This window comes from Sus scrofa, chromosome 1 (assembly GCF_054392235.1).
Source record: "Sus scrofa isolate SSC_HxYL_T2T_F1_AM1 chromosome 1, Sscrofa_HxYL_maternal_Yorkshire_Landrace_v2.0, whole genome shotgun sequence".
Taxonomy (NCBI): domain Eukaryota; kingdom Metazoa; phylum Chordata; class Mammalia; order Artiodactyla; family Suidae; genus Sus; species Sus scrofa.
Window position 1 is genome coordinate 220,302,213 of NC_139383.1, and position 16,064 is coordinate 220,318,276.

The window sequence follows — 16,064 nt, forward strand, 5'->3', positions numbered from 1 at the left end:
GGGCCTGCATCAAAGAAGGATGGTTTCAGGGCTCTCTGCCCTTCCTCTCTCACAGATGAGGGGGACCTTAGAGGACTATCCAAGGCAGGAATTTCATTTTTGTGTGAGTGTGATCACCAGTCTTCCCGATCTGCTTCCGGGTTTCTTTCAAGGAGCTTGGTAACTCAGCTATGGGCTCAATCTTGAGAGACAGTGACTGAGGATAGAATGGCCCAGTAGGGAAGGTGCTATGATTGGGCTGCTTTTGCCAGAAAGTTTATGGATACACATCCCTTTTATAAGGACACTTGTAATAGAATCTGGCAATCACCAGGATAATTCAGGATAATCTCATCTTGAGATGCTTAACTTAGTCGTATCAGCAAAGTATTTTTGTTTTCTGTTACATAAGAAAACAGTCCCAGCTTCCAGGAATTTGGACCTGGTTATATTTGGCAGAATTATTATGCAGACTACTCTACATGTAATTGGCAATTTAAATTACAGAGCCAGAGCTCCCATCATGACTTTTATTAACAAACCCAACTAGTATCCATGAAGATGTGGGTTCAATCTCTGGCCTTGTTCAGTGGATTAAGGATCCAGCATTGCTATGAGCTGTGGTATAGGTTGCAGATGCCACTTGGATCCCGTATTTCTGTGGCTGTGGTGTAGGCTAGCAGTTACAGCTCTGATTCAGCCCTTAGCCTTGGAACCTCCATATGCTGTGGGTACAGCCAAAAAGACAAAAGATAAAAATAAATAAATAAATAAATTAATTAATTACAGAGCCTGGGAGTTCTGCTATGGCACAGTGGTAACAAAATTGACTAGGATCCATGAGGATGCAGGTTTGATCCCTGGCCTCACTCAGTGGGTTAAGGATCTGGGGTTAGGTCACAGATGTGGCTTGGATCCTGCGTCCATGGTGTTGGCCAGCAGCTGTAGCTCTAATTGGAGTTCCTAACCTGGGAACTTCCATATGCCATGGGTGTGGCCCTAAAAAGACAAAAACAATAAAAATTACAGAGCTTCATGGGTCAGTCTTGAGGCTCTGGGCCAGTAGGTAAGAAATGGACAGTGAGTGAGGCTGAAGTGGACATCTTTGTTTTTATTTGGTCAGTCAGATTTTATTCACCCTTCTGGAGGAGTCTCTGTATTTTCCTCTTCAGTCTTGGCTCATGTGCAGGTGAAGTTGGAGTTCCCAAGCATCCCTACACTAAAGGTATCCAGGTGACTCAGTTCTGGCGAAAGGAACATTGCATTAACCCATTCATAGTGATTGGTTCAGTGACCCAACTGACGCCAGTAAGTCTTTTGCAAAACATATTGTGAGACAGATGCCTCATTTTCAGCTGCATTTGGATCTGGTGGAATACAGCCCTGATCTTGTCAGCTGCATCCTGCCAGCACATAACACCCGAGAATACAGTCAGAACAGAAGGCAGAGAATATAGAAGTAGAGAGCAACTCATTTCTGATGCCATCAGTTCAGTTCCTCAGCTAGAGGTCAGCTTTGCCCCCAGACTTTTGGTTATATCAGTCAATGAATTCCCTTTTTGGTTTAAGCTTTGTTTTCAGTATTTAGTGAGAGTTTATTGTGCATGTAATGACACTTGTCAAACTGGGAGCTCTTAAAGCCAAAGCTGCTATTCAGCTCAGGGACATGACATTACAGGATAGCTTATGAAGTGAAAATAAGGAAGTTGTTTCACTTTATTATGCTTGGTTATTACACTGGGGGTTTCCAGATGGAAGGGATTGGTTAAAATTTATTAAACCATTTTTAGGAAGATGACTTAAGTTTCTTTTATGATTATAGGAGTCATTTACAAGGAGTAGACTAAGAAACGGGCCCAAGTTATGTTTTGCAAAAAAAAAAAAAAAAAAAAAAAGGCTAAATTAAGTTTCTCTTAACTGGCTTAAATGATTTTGTCTGCTCAGGGAATTTTTGAGCCCAGTCTCTTGTATTTAATTTTAACACGAGGAAGATGAGGGCTGCACTTAGAGGCCGCAGGGTGTGCTATGTGCCTTCAGGGGTGTGTGGGTTTTTTTTTAATATATATAGTTAAATATTTATTCTTGGGGTTGGATTTGTCTTCCTAACCATAGATGCAAATTTTTTTATATATATAATGATTTTTATTTTTTCCATTATAGCTGGTTTACTGTGTTCCATTATAGCTGGTTTACAGCATGGTGACCCAGTTACACATACATGGTATATTCTTTTTTTCTCACAAATCATGATCTATCATATGTGACTAGACATAGTTACCAGTGCTACATGGCAGGACAGGTGTGTTTTTGTGGAAGCTATGTGCAGTAAGCGAGGTTCCAGATGGAAGGCTCGGTGCAGGGGGTGATGGACTGGATGGGGTTAACTGAACCTCATCTTATGGGATCTTGTGAGTTCTACAGGGTGGAAGGGGAGTCCTGAGATGAGAAAACTTGGGTCTCCTGGATTCCAGAGGCTGTTCCTCCCAGGTTTGTCCATATGGAACCTGGTTCATGCTACTTATCACGCAAATCCCAATCTCCCTCTAACCCTCACCCACCAACTCAGGGTCACCGTGTTTCTGAGTCTCCAAAACTGGTGCAGGGGTGGGCTTTGGCTTAAAGGCTGTGCTCAGGTGGAACTGCCAAGGCCTGAATGGAAGAATCAACTGTATGTACTAGAGTTGAAAATCTGGAGCCTTCTAGGAGGCCAGATGCCCCACCCCTACCCCATCACCTGCAGTAACTCAGGCTTCTGGTGAGTGACCCCTGGACCTCATCCAACATCTACCCAGGTCCAAAGTTAGTTCTGCTGCATATCCCTAGGCCAGCATTGAATTGTAGTTTTTGTTTCTTGTAATCTAATGATTCCTCACAGTATACATGAATCCTGTTTATGTGATTTGCCTCTATACTAGCCCACTAGATACATATTAACCTCACTGTGTCTATTTCCCCTTCTGTATGAGAAGATTTAACTACATCAAATACTTAAAACACTTGCAGATATTTAATGGGATAATTAACATTAAAGCAGAGTGTTCTAAAAACATAAGGTGCAGTTAAAATAATGTTTAATTTTTATAAATTGATAATCTGACCCTAAACCCCCATTTACAAGGGTGTAAAGATACCTAATATAATTTATTGTGGGAGCATCTTTTCCCTTTTAGTGTAATATACATACTCAAAGGGGAAAAAACAAATGAACAACTTAGGAAACAATTTCTGGTTTTTGGTCCTCTAAGGTTGCCCCTAGAAGGCTCACTATACAAAATATTGTGGTTCATTCAAAAGCAGGTGATGCCACAGCCTCTCTGCCAGTCTTGTTCCAGCATCTTTGGCTGAAATTCTTAAGTCTTTGGTGTGGAATATGTAGCAGCCCCCACTTCTGGAAACACATCGGCTTTGCTTTCCCGATCAGAAGTTCTCCTCCCTCCTTGCAGACTTCCACATAACACACAGTTCCTTATAGAACCCATCACTCCATGGCTTTCATCCAGTTCTGAGAGCCACTGCTACATTTGGGCAACTTCCTCTTTCAACCCAGTCTTCTCATTCCTCTGAGGACTATACTCTTCTGAGAGCTAAGTTCTCTTACAAAAGAACCTTGATATCAGCTTTAGTATTGGGCCAAACAGCACAAAAGCCATTACCAACCCCTGAAAGAAATCAGAAAGTCAAAACTTCCTGGGTAGGTTAGGGGCCAAGTTACCTTTTCACCTTCCTGCTAATCTCTTCTGATTGCTTGGTAAATTTTATCCTGCCACAGATGTCTGTTATCTAGCAGGGAGTGAGTAGGAGCAAGAACACTTTCAGAGAGAAATCAGCTCTCTTGTCTTACAGTTTCAAAGTCCCATACTGAAGCATGACCAACCACCTGAACTTAAATGATGACTGGTTTCTTCTTGGGCACCCAATAAAATGAACAGATCTGAGTTTGGGGAGAAGGTCTGGTGAGGAAGAGCTGCCACAAGTTCCTGAAATGTCCTTTGGCCTCTGTAATGTTCTGGAATCGACTGCCTGAGTGTGCGTCCTTGATCCACCGCTTACTGGTCATGGGTTAGTGGACATTTATCTCTTCCTCTGAGTCTCGGGTTTCCATCTGTCATATGGAACATAGATTCTGTTAATTTCATGAGGCTTATCTCAGAATGAAGTAAAATAATTAAGGTTTTTAGCTTACTGTCTGGCACATAGTCCTTGTTAAAAGTTTGATATACCATTAACCACTGACCCATCACACATTTTACTTCCCAAATTGTAGTTGGTATTTCCATTTGTGGTCTAGTCTGAATTCCCAAATCTGATGCTTAGAATACTTTTACAACTATAGCCTTTTTCCAAACCATTATATGGATTTTCTCCCTGGCTATGTTGCTCTCTTTGAGTTCTGAAGAAATCTCTTGCCACTTAATCTTACTTTACAGCCTATGGTGGACACACTTACATCACATCTAGTCAAATTCTCCATGTGAAATCCAGACTCATCTAAATCTTTTGGCTCATTCTATAAGGATTAAAATATTCCAGGAGTTACCTGGTGGCTCAGTGGGTTAAGGATCTGGCATTGCCACTACTGTGGCTCTGATTACCACTGTGACATGCACTCATTCCTGGCCAAGAACTTCCGCATGCTGCAGCTATGGCCAAAAAATATATTTCTATTGCCCAGATTAAAAATAGGAGACTGGAGACCAGGTTGCTACCAGAGAATGAGAGGTTTGTCCTTGACTTTAAAAATAGCATTTCTTACCTGCAACACCCCACACTCTCATGTTCAAGGGCAGCTTTCCACTAAGCCCCAGTCAAGAACAGTAGTAATGCTAGTAGAAAAATCCAAGGAGCATGTGGGAGAGGGGTAGGTAAGGAGAGAAAAAGAAAGTAAACAAAGAAATTACCTACTTGCTATGAATGGAAAAGGCTCTGTAGTTGGTCTCTCAGTTCAAGTGACAACCCAGAGATCAACTCAGAGATCAAGTAGCAAATTTGTAATGCACATAACTGCTTCCTTCCTTTCTTTCCACTACTTCCTTCACCAGCATAGACTAATACCAGTTTATTTTGATTCTCATATTTTTCTACCCCTTTCTCTTTTATCTCATTCCCAGGACTCAGAATATTTTAGCATTTGCACGTACCAAAACAATTTTGATTACGACACACTCAGTTAAATCCATTCTACAATCATTACAGGCATGACAGTTAAATAAAAGATTATTATATACATCAATGTGTTTTCAATCATGTACCTAAATGTGCTAAATACTTAAATACTTGCCCTGAGAAGCATAAATTTGGCAGTGCGGAGTACATTAAATGTGATGTGGAGGAAGGAATAGGTCTGCTTGCTCAAGGATGAATAATAATATTTTTGAACTTCTATTTCTAATATATAAAAGAAAATATCTACCTTACTTACTTTTGAGTCAGTGAAAAAAAAATTAAAAAAATTTTAGAAACATAAAGCACCTCATTGATTTAAAGATTTATATGTTGCCAATTTTGTTAAATTATATTCTCCATTCCAGTGTTGTTTTATTAGGTGTTCAATGGTTGATCCCATTATTTGAGTTGTATAGTAGTTTAATTCTCAGCCATGGCTCCACGTAAAAAATATCCCCTGAGTAGGTTTTTAGTTGTATTAATACTTGATAAATACCCCAGATTAATTACCTTTTAATCATGATGAGTAGGGCTCAGATACTGGTACTTTTAAACATTCCCCAGATTACTCTAAAGGGCAACCAAGGTTGAGAAAAATCTGTCATAGCAAAAAACCATTCCCCTCTCTTTATAGTTAAGAATGTCCAGTTCAGGTACAGGGTTCAGAATGCTGTTTCTTAAGACTAATCAAATGGCCATGTGACTCTACTATAATGACCAGCCACCCTTGATTGCCCAGGACTAAAGCGGTTCCACTGACAAAACTGAGAAAGTCCTAGGCAAACAAGATTGTGTTGGTCACCCTATATCCTGATCTTGTAGATGAGCTGTCCATTTCTGAGAAAGATTTTATTTTTTCCTGTCTTGAGGGATTGTTTTGAGGGTAAATGCTCTGCTGTGAACTATCCCATTGTTGGGCTTTAAACAAGGTCAGGTGATGATGCGACTGTTGCTCTACAATAATCTGCAGCCATGAGAAGAATGTCATGAAGACCACACAAGTTAGGGACCTGGAGCTCTGCCATGACTGAGCAGCTCAACCAAAGCCAAAATTGTGCTTGCTTCCAGAATTCTTGTCATGTGAGAATGTTAGTTTAAATTGTGGTCAATGGAATTTTTTTTTTTTCTGCTGTTTGTAGGCATAAGCTCTTGGAGCATCCATAACCATCAAAACTGCATGTAATCAGACATTTGTTCTTCATCTCAGAAATGTCTCCAGATCTTCTTAACCACCGTTGGCTTCCAACCTTCGTCTTTGTTAGCTGTCTCGGTTTTCTGTTATGTTTGGCCTGTTACTCCCACAGCCCTCAACCACCACCACCATCCACCCTTTACTGGAATGCAGACTGTTTTCCCGACGCTGATCAACACACCCTGAGAGAATGACAAGTCTAGGAACTCATGCCTTGGCACCACACCCTGACACTTGAGAGCAGTAGCCCCACCCCTCTTGGTCTTGGGGATACTGTGCTTGGTCAGGTCTCCAGGAGATCTGCTACCTTCTTGTTTTATAAGAGGAAAGAAAGCAAACAACTTTAGTATCACTTTCACTGAATCTGGGTTTCTTACATGGTGCCAATGTGTTGCTGATAAACACTTGATAACTATATGGAAAACAAACCCAGAGAAGAATATTGTACCTTAGAACTCGGGGATCTTAACCACACTGATTCTCCTTCATTAATGCTGTATTATTCAGAAATGCATATTTCACTTGATGATCTCTCTGATCAGCCCTTGGTGACTTTGCCAAAAAAGTACAATATCCCAGACTCTGACTCAAAACGATGGCTCTTGGAAAGTCACACATGCTGTAAAGCTTGCTTTTCTCTTTTTTCTGTTGGCTCTTACTAAGAGTATGTGTGACTTTCCAAGAGCCAGAGCTGAACATGTGGGTCCTGGCAGACCTGTTCTCTGTGTGGAATTCACAGGGGTTCCACAGGTGGTGGTGGGCGGGGGGTGTAGGGGTCTCAGCCTTTTCTGAACTGTTCTTACCTGGCCTCTCAGCCAGCTGCTTTTCTTTCCATTAAGCACATTAAGTTGGCAGTGAGAACTACACTTGGTCTAATATTGAAATCATTCTTTCCACCACTGCATCACTCCTCTAGCATTTTGTAGAAAGCAGTAAAGACCAATGGGCTGGTAAAAACAACTGTCAGCCAGTAGAGGACCATTTTACTCACTTTATGTGGAGCCTTTCCTATGGAAATACATTTAGATGCCATGAAACACTTGAGGTGAGAACCAGGAAGATGTCTGTCCTCCATGCATGTAAAGAAAACAGGAGAACATTGTTCACTGAGGGAAAATTCAAGAAACAGCTCTCTCATCGTTTTCCTGAGTACATACACCATGGTTATAGCTATGGTGTTTGGAAGGATGGAGAAATATTGCTTATTATGAAAATAGCTTATTATTCATTCATCAAGCACATTTAAGAAAGCCAGAGGTTGCTGCAAATGAGATTTTAAAATTTTCCCTTTGAGGATTCAGGTTTGACCCCTGGACTCATCCAGTGTGTTAAGGAGTCAACATTACTGCAAGCTGTAGTATAGGTCACAGATGTAGTACAGATCCGGTGTTGCTGTGTCTCTGGTGTAAGTTGCACCTGCAACTCTAATTTGACCTCTGGCCCGAAAACTTCCATATGCTGCTGGTGCAGCCATAGAAAGAGAAAAAATTTCCCTTTGATTCAAAAATCAAGCTATGCCAGATATACACGAGAGGAGCCTAAAGAACTCTCTTTTCTGAATTTTCTCTATTTTCATTTCTTCATCTATGTTTTCTTGTTCTATAGCTCCTCTTTCTTTTTCATTCTTCCATTTGGAGTCTTGCCCTGATTGCTGTAGGTTATTTCCACATTTTTTTTCCTTCCTAGGGAAGAGACACTGTTCTTTTTGCTTAGTCTGGTCATTGCCTCTTCTCTGCCAGGAGAGCCCATATCTGCTCTCTGTAGCCCATCTCACTATACTTGACAAGTCTTCCTGGTCCCAGAAAGGGCTAGAAATCATCTATGCTTCCCTAAAACTTACTGTGTGATAGTTTCTCATCCTCCCCCTTCAGTTTGCCTTCCCCAGTAAATTGTGAGCAAATTGAGGATAAGTATAGTCTCTGAATTTGTAGCAGCAGTGCCCACAAATAGTAAGCATTCAACAAAGGTTTGTTAAGTTAAATGGAAGAGAACATTATTCTGCAGTTTCTTTGCCAGTAAAACAAATATTTATACACTTCACAAGGTTGTTAAAATAAGACTGACAATATAATATTGTGTGAGGAACATGGTTGCATATTGTCTGACCAAATGGCCACTAAAATAATACTTTATGTTCACATCTCTCTCATTTTTTCTTTACTATTTCTGATTATTTGGTGAGAATCTGTTTTTATTTTTTTTCTTTCTTTTTCTTTCTTTCTTTCTTTTTTGCATTTTAGGTCCACATTCCCCACATATGGAGGTTCCCAGGCTAGGGGTCTGATCGGAGCTGTAGCCACCGGCCTACGCCAGAACCACAGCAATGCCAGATCTGAGCCACGTCTGCAACCTACACCACAGCTCACAGCAATGCCAGATCCTTAACCCACTGAGCAAGGCCAGGGGTCGAACCTGAAACCTCATGGTTCCTAGTAGGATTCATTCCCACTGAGCCACAAAGGGAACTCCCAAGAGTCTGTTTTTAGAATAGAGGTGGGTATATTACTAAGGGAGACCAGAACCAATTATGCTATTTGTCCCAAAGTTTATAAAACAAGAGCATCTGTATTAGAAATTAGATGAAATCTGTATAGATTTGCAGGAAAAAAATTAAAATTTAGAAAAACTAAGAGCAAACTAAAAAGGGCAGAAACTTTGAAATTCACTTTATTAGAGTCTTTGATAAAATGCCTCCAGTTTTCAAAATACTGTTTCCTAGATTGTTTTATTTCTGTTTGCTTCGATACTTATTGCTGAATATTAAAAAGTGATTTATCATTGCTAATGTTCCTTCTTTATCTAATTACCAAAAAGCACATAGTTGACAATATTACAGAGTAACCTTATAACCAAGACGTAGTCATAGTAATAATTTTGATTTTATCCTATAATCTGTGATTAGGACAATTGGACATTCTTGATACATTATTTTATGAATTTGTATTTTGGAAATTGGCATGAAGTTCACATTAAGTGTTTCAGTTTTGGGTGTATGCTATTTTGAAAGCTGTTCTTTTTGACATTCTTTCTCAATAAATGCTTCATAATTATAGTGGAATGGAAATGTAGCCAATCCCTCGCTCTCCAGATGTTTTATAAAGATTAAGAATATTCATGAATGGAAAAACTGACCAGCTACAGTGAAACCTCCTGCAATTCTCATCTTAGTACTAATGTTACAGAAGAGAAGCCCTTTTTTTTTTTCCCTTTATTCGGCACTGTCTAGTGCTGCCTTTATTTCTGATGACTGTTTTTCAATCCATAATAGAAAAAGACTTATTTCCCATCCTTTGTTTTTTACCATGTTATTATGAAAAATTCAAACATTCAATTTAGGAGTATAGTGAATATCTGTGTACTCACTTCAACAGGGTCTGCTCATGCCAACCAATCTATTTTTTTCTAAATTTCCATATCCTTCTTTTTATCCATTTTTTTTTTCTTTTTAGGGCCGAATCTGTGGCATATGGAAGTTCCTGGGCTAGACGTTGAGTCAGCATTGCAGCTGTGGGCCTGTACCACAGCCACAGCAATGTGGTATCTGAGCTGCATCTGCAACCTACACTGCAGCTTGTGGCAATGCTGTCTCCTTAATCCATTGAGCAAGGTCGGGGATTGAACAGCATCCTCATGGAGACTGTTGGGTTCTTAAACCATGGAGACAGAACAGAAATGCCTCAGTCCTCTCTTGATATCATATCATTTTATCTGTAAATATTTCATATATTTGTCTAGAAGATAAAGATTCTTTCCAGAAATCATCACCACATGAGTGATCAGTCTCCCTTAATGTCAAATATCTAGTCAGAATTTACATTTTCACATTGTCTTCAAGTGATCTTTATGTATAATGTGACCCAAACACAGTCTATACATTGTTATTGATCAGTGTCTCATACTGCTTAAATTCTGTGGACTGTCATTCGTTTGTTTTCTTGCACTTTTATTCTGTTAAAATGAAGTGCCACACATAATTTTAAATTTTCAATTATTTTCAATACTTTTAAAAAGTAAAAAATTATATTTGATTATTTTACAAAATATCTTTATTATCATCAGAAAAGCATATAAAATTATTAATTAAATATTAAAAGTATTGATTATATAACATGACACCAATATGAAATTATTAAAAGCAACATATATTATTAATATGTAACTTGTCAATATAACAATTTGATATAAATCAGATAAAATAAAATATAAATATGAAGTTAAATATAATATTAATATAATTAAATATTTTATATTCATTTTTGCCATACTAACTCTTCAAAGCACACTTTCATCTTACAAATATAGCAGATTACAATTTGTTAGCCCAAGTTCAAATTACATACTCAATAGAGCAATTCTCATGTTCCTGTCCACAAAGAGATAAAATATATGGCTTTCTGTTTTCTGAAATCTTACTTTTACCCTGTCCCTTTATTTGGATTTTATTTTCCCTTTTTGCCATCATCATCCCTGTAACACTCATTTTGAATTTGTTGTGGCAGCTTTTGAGAATCAGGAGCAGTTTATCGGTGTTAGGAAGCTATCAGCTCAAGACTCGGACCACCTGTCAACTTCTCAGAGGCTCTTGCTCAAGCCCGCCCATCGGAGCCTTAGTATCCCCTCCTTCTGCTCCTTTCAGGATGGCCCGTGAGAGTCCAGTGGTACATGACGGTGTTTTGACATTTCTCTAACTCTCAGGCATCTTAAATTCCTTGTGTTCTCTTTGCTTCCTTTTGCATAGTCGCTGATATTCTGTTCTATGTCTTTTGGTGGTATGTGCCCTTCTGTTTATTTGGTGTCTGTGGTGATTCTTTGTCACCTAACATTTTTGTTGATGTTGACCATGGAATTTGTTATATCACATTTACTCTCATGCAGGAAAGAAAAAAGCATTAAAGAAAGAATAGAGAAACAGCAATACACTATGCCACTGTCTTCCTACAGCCTTTTTTTTTTTTTAATTTTTACTTGTTCAGATGTTTCATTAATTTTGTGTATCCATTTATTGACTTGATTGGATTTATTAAGTATCAGACTGAGCCTGTTATACACTATGGTTTTCAGGAGTGAGCTACAGCAATGGAGATTTCTTATCAGAATAAGTGAATATTATGCAATGCTATTTATTACTTTTGTATCTTGAAAATTTTTTTTCAGAGAAAAATGTAATGGAGCATAAGTATTTAGAAATTAAAAACTCAGTAATCATTTCAAGTCTAGAGATTATTAAGTGGAAAGTGAATATGCTTTGTATCCATTAAATATCATCATTGCCTTTAGCAATGTAAGAAAAATTGAGCAGTCTTTCAGCCATCTTTCCTTCCTCATGACACAGAAGCATCCAAAAGATCCAGTGAGCCAACCTTGGCAACTTTATTTGGCATTGATGTTAATATCTGGTAGATGTAATAGCACTCTGGGTAGTGATAAAATTGCACTGGAGATTAAGTGAAACAGGTCTTCCACATATGTTTTATTCAGTAAATGTCTTCTTGGTCCCTCCTCTAATAATGTTAGTTCATACAACATGTTGTGTTCAGATGACATTATTTCATATATTTCAGAATATACAAAAATGAACCATCCAGTTGATGTAACTCTACAGATTAGTAGGAAATGTCGGAGTTCACATTTAAAAATTGATGCTAGCATGAAAGCAATAATTTAGACGATACAGAAAGAGATGACCTTCTTTAATAATTCAGAAAGATAAAACTAAAGGCAAAGAATGTTGGTATTCTAAACACTGTAAAGATAGATTTTGTGCTGTATTCTGCTGTGCTGAAGAGCAGTGACTTTATTTGGGTTCTTAAAATTTTGCCAAGAGAATGATGGATGTAATTCTACTTGAAGAGTAGTGCTTCAAGAATGATGAGTTATATTCTCTTAACCTTGTCAATGTGTTCATTAAGAATTTTTTGAATGGCCTTAATGCACCAGACACTATATGTTAGGGAACCAGTATTGAAAAAAATGGACAAAAGTTTCTGCTTTCATGGGGCTTATATTCTGTTGGAAGTGATATATACCAAAATATAAAATCTCAAAATACAGAACTGATGAGAACGCAAATACTTTGAAACAAAGGGCCTCAAATCTTATCTACTATACCTCTGTTATCTGTACTATTCAGTTTCACTCTTCTTGACTGTAACTTGGGAATTTCTTCTTTGCAGCACAGCTCCATAAATGAAACAAATATAATATATAATTGTACATATAGCACTCATTATAGTGATGAAGGGATGTGTGTATCTTTGGCTGAGTCTCTCCTAGTATAATTCTTGGAACTGCAGAGTCTTGGGAACTCACCAGCTGAGGGGAACACCTCTTCCTCTTGGCCAATATGAATCTCTAAAAATATAATTACAAATGTCAGGCATCTTCTCTCCAAGATACAGACACTGCTCTGGTGGGGTTGCTGTGCATCGATTGGCCCTCATGCCAGTTGCCCTCAACAGATCGGAGGCCATGATTTGTGTTACCTTTGCATAAATAAACCTGTTATTTAGAGGCCTGAGTTATGTCATGACTTGCGTGCTGGGGATGCTGCCTTTGCATCTCTCAGCAAAACCTCAAGGCTGCCTCATTCCTTCCTCGGGCAGAAGATAGAGATTTTTAATCTCCTTGGACCATGTGACTTGAGACCATTAATTCATTCACTCAGTCATTTGTTTATTATTGTTTCATTTATTCATATATTTATTTCACGTTATTCATTAATTTATTTTTACTAAACACAAAATAGTAAACAGTAATAATGAGTAATCATGAAAACAAAAATAAATGTTGAGCACTCTGAAATGTACTAATTAGCAAAAATAGGCACTTACCTGATCTGAGAAGAGTTTATTAGGAGCAGCAGATACTCATTAAAAAAAAAAAAAAATCACACAAGGTGTTCATGCTGTGGTACAGTGGGTTAAGGATTTGGCATTGTTTCTGCTGAGGCTTGGGTTGCAGCTGAGGCTCAGGTTTAATTCCCCAGCCTGGCTCAATGGGTTAAGGATCTAGAGTTGCCTCAGCTGTGGGTTGGATTTAATCTTTGGACCGGGAACTTCCATATCCTGCAGTTGTGGCCAAAATAAATAAATAAATGAAATGAAATGAAATCACACAATAAATGCAAATTTTTAGATATTGTAAGTGCAACAAAATAAGTGACAAATGCTTGTAAATCATTCAAAAGGGGTTCAGAGGAAGCATTCCTTTAAAGGTGGCTAATGGGAGGGAGGACAAGGAATCAGCGAGGAAGGCATTTTCTAAAATACAATAGTGGGGAAAGGACCTACCTAAGAATTCAGAGTCCTATCAGAATACCAATGGTAGGGACCTCCAATCTCACTGCTCCTTAGAACTACCAGGAAATAATTGTCACTAGCACCTCTGGAATCTGGTGCTATTGACCCAGAACATTTTTGTTTGAATCTGTGTATAAGACCAGCTGAATGCTAGTGCTCAAATATTGTCACAGTCACTGCAAATAAAACTTTTTATAAAATGTGTTCAAAGGCTTCTAAATAAGAGAAAGCCAAGACCTCATCGAGCTGGTAGAAACATTCTATGACTATTGTTAATGAATGATTTTAAAGTAAAATAACAGAATTTGGACCTCTTATAGGATTGTGGGTGAGATACCTATACACCTTACATATAACTAGGAAAGTATTCTAATGATTGTACATGACCAATTTGTCTTAGGTAAAGTTACAAAAGAAATAAATGCTTTTTTTCTAAGGCTTCGGTATTCCTTCTTTAGAAAAAGATACTACAGTTAGCCTACTTATAGGTTCTTAACTTCTCTATTTATACTCTGTATTGGAATAGCTCTAGAGAAGCCTAATCCCACCTTATATTAGCTATACCTCTTTTTGAACTGCCTCTAAATGAAATCATGCAGTACATATATACATAAGTTTATTGTCATCTGGTATCTCTTACCACAGATTCTTCTTTCTCTGGCTATGGATCTATTCCCTTTCTACTGTAAAAGCATCCTGAAAAGGTGGTTTGATTTTACGCTCAGGGACAGTCAGCCTCAGACTCTTCAAAAAGAATCTGTACCTTGCTTCTGCTCTTCTCTTTTTCTCTCATCTCTCAAGATTTTCCATCGCTCTTTTCATCTTCTCTGGACCACTGCCCTTGTTCCTCTTCCTTAGCTCCCAATGTTACCACTGGGATGTGATCTAGTTGCACCCAAGTCACCTCAGTAGGTACATATGCATTTCAAAAGGAGTTTCTCTTAGCTTCTAGAACACTAAGAATAAATTTAGGACCTTTGATGCATTGCAAGCTAAAGCTTTCAAGTTTGCTCCTTTCAGTTTGTCATATGTATTCCTCTGAATTTGAGGTGACAGAGTAGGTGTGTGGAGGTAATTTTTAAATTAAATCTTATAAATGAGATCTTATTTCTTTAGATCTAGTAGAAACTAGAATTCCAACAATGTTATATTTTAATAGCAGAGTTTAGGTAAAGCAACAGCCTCCTCCTTTTCCTCTCCCTTAATTTTTGACTCATTTTAAACAGGTGTCCCCTGCTACTTTCTGTGGTGATTTGGAGCAAGATAACTTGAGTTCTGTTTTTCATCTTGCAATGAGCTGCTTCCAATTCTTTTGACAGGCACCACTTGGCAGAATATTCAGCCTTGGGAAAATATGTGTTCACACACAAGTGCTGCTCCAATGGCATTTCTGGTATTTTAGAGTTTATAGAGTAAATGTTTTCTGCTTCTGTGTGCCTCTAAAACACCAAGTAGTATTTAAAATTTGATTTGCTCTTGTGGACCAAGAGGTTTTGTGATGAAAATCTTAATGATGTCATTCTTTACTTATAAGGGTTAAAGAAAGATAGTAATGAAAATGAGATTTTCTGCCTGTGATGGTTGTAGTTGTGTCACTTCCCTACTAGGAGCAGCAGAGCAAACCTGAGAAATCACATCTATAGTGTTGCATACTAAGATATAAGGCTTTAGATTGTTTTTGCTTTGTGTTGATGCTGCTTTGGAATGGCTAATGGATGCTGGCTTCAATTATAGGAATCTTTTTTTTTTTTTTGGCTGCTCCTGTGGCATATGGAGGTTCCCAGGCTAGGGGTCAAATTGGAGTTGCAGCTTGGGCCTATGCCACAGGCACAGATCCACGCCAGATCCATGCCACATCTGTGACCTACATCACAGCTTGCAGCAATGCTGGATCCTTAACCCACTGAGTGAGGTCAGACATTGAACTATCATCCTCATACATACTATTTGGGTTCTTAACCCACTGAGCCACAATGGGAACTCCAATAACAGGCATCTTGACATACAAGTCGCCTTCTGAACAGCTGACTCAGGACTGAAAATATGGGTGTTCCCTATAGTGAATAATTTCTTCACAACCCCCCTGAAAATCTGGGTTCAAATGAGTATGCCAAGAAGGAAGGGGCAGAAGTTTGTGATTTTGGAGCTCAGTGGGACTTAGGTAAGATTGTAAGAAGCTAGAAAGAAATAAAATGTATCCCCCCCTCAAATCAAGGAACTCTTAAATGATAATCATAGTCAATCTTTGCTTTAGAAAATCATCTCCTATCCCCACTTATGTCTGTGTTCAGAATCTCTCTTTGGTGCTGTCTGAGGCCACTTGACCCTTAGTGTCACAGTGCATGAAAAGCTGGGTTAAAACTGCCTTGATTTTCTTTCTCCTGTCACCTCTATGTTCTTGAGCCCAGAGAGTACATCTTTATCCTCATTAC

General features: G+C 38.5%; 1 protein-coding gene across 4 annotated transcripts in view; it reads left to right on the forward strand.

Moving 5' to 3' along the window:
- LOC102165580 (uncharacterized) overlaps window positions 1-16,064 on the forward strand; it is a 1,236,614-nt gene that overhangs the window by 21,629 nt on the left and 1,198,921 nt on the right. Inside the window, exon 3 of one of the 4 annotated variants that reach the window (XR_002335976.2) lies at window positions 10,834-12,539. The exons of the other annotated variants lie outside the window; for them this stretch is intronic. The gene's annotated coding sequence lies outside the window, so the exon portion shown is untranslated. Of the gene's footprint in view, window positions 1-10,833; window positions 12,540-16,064 lie in introns of those variants that run through there. 4 annotated transcript variants of the gene reach the window in all.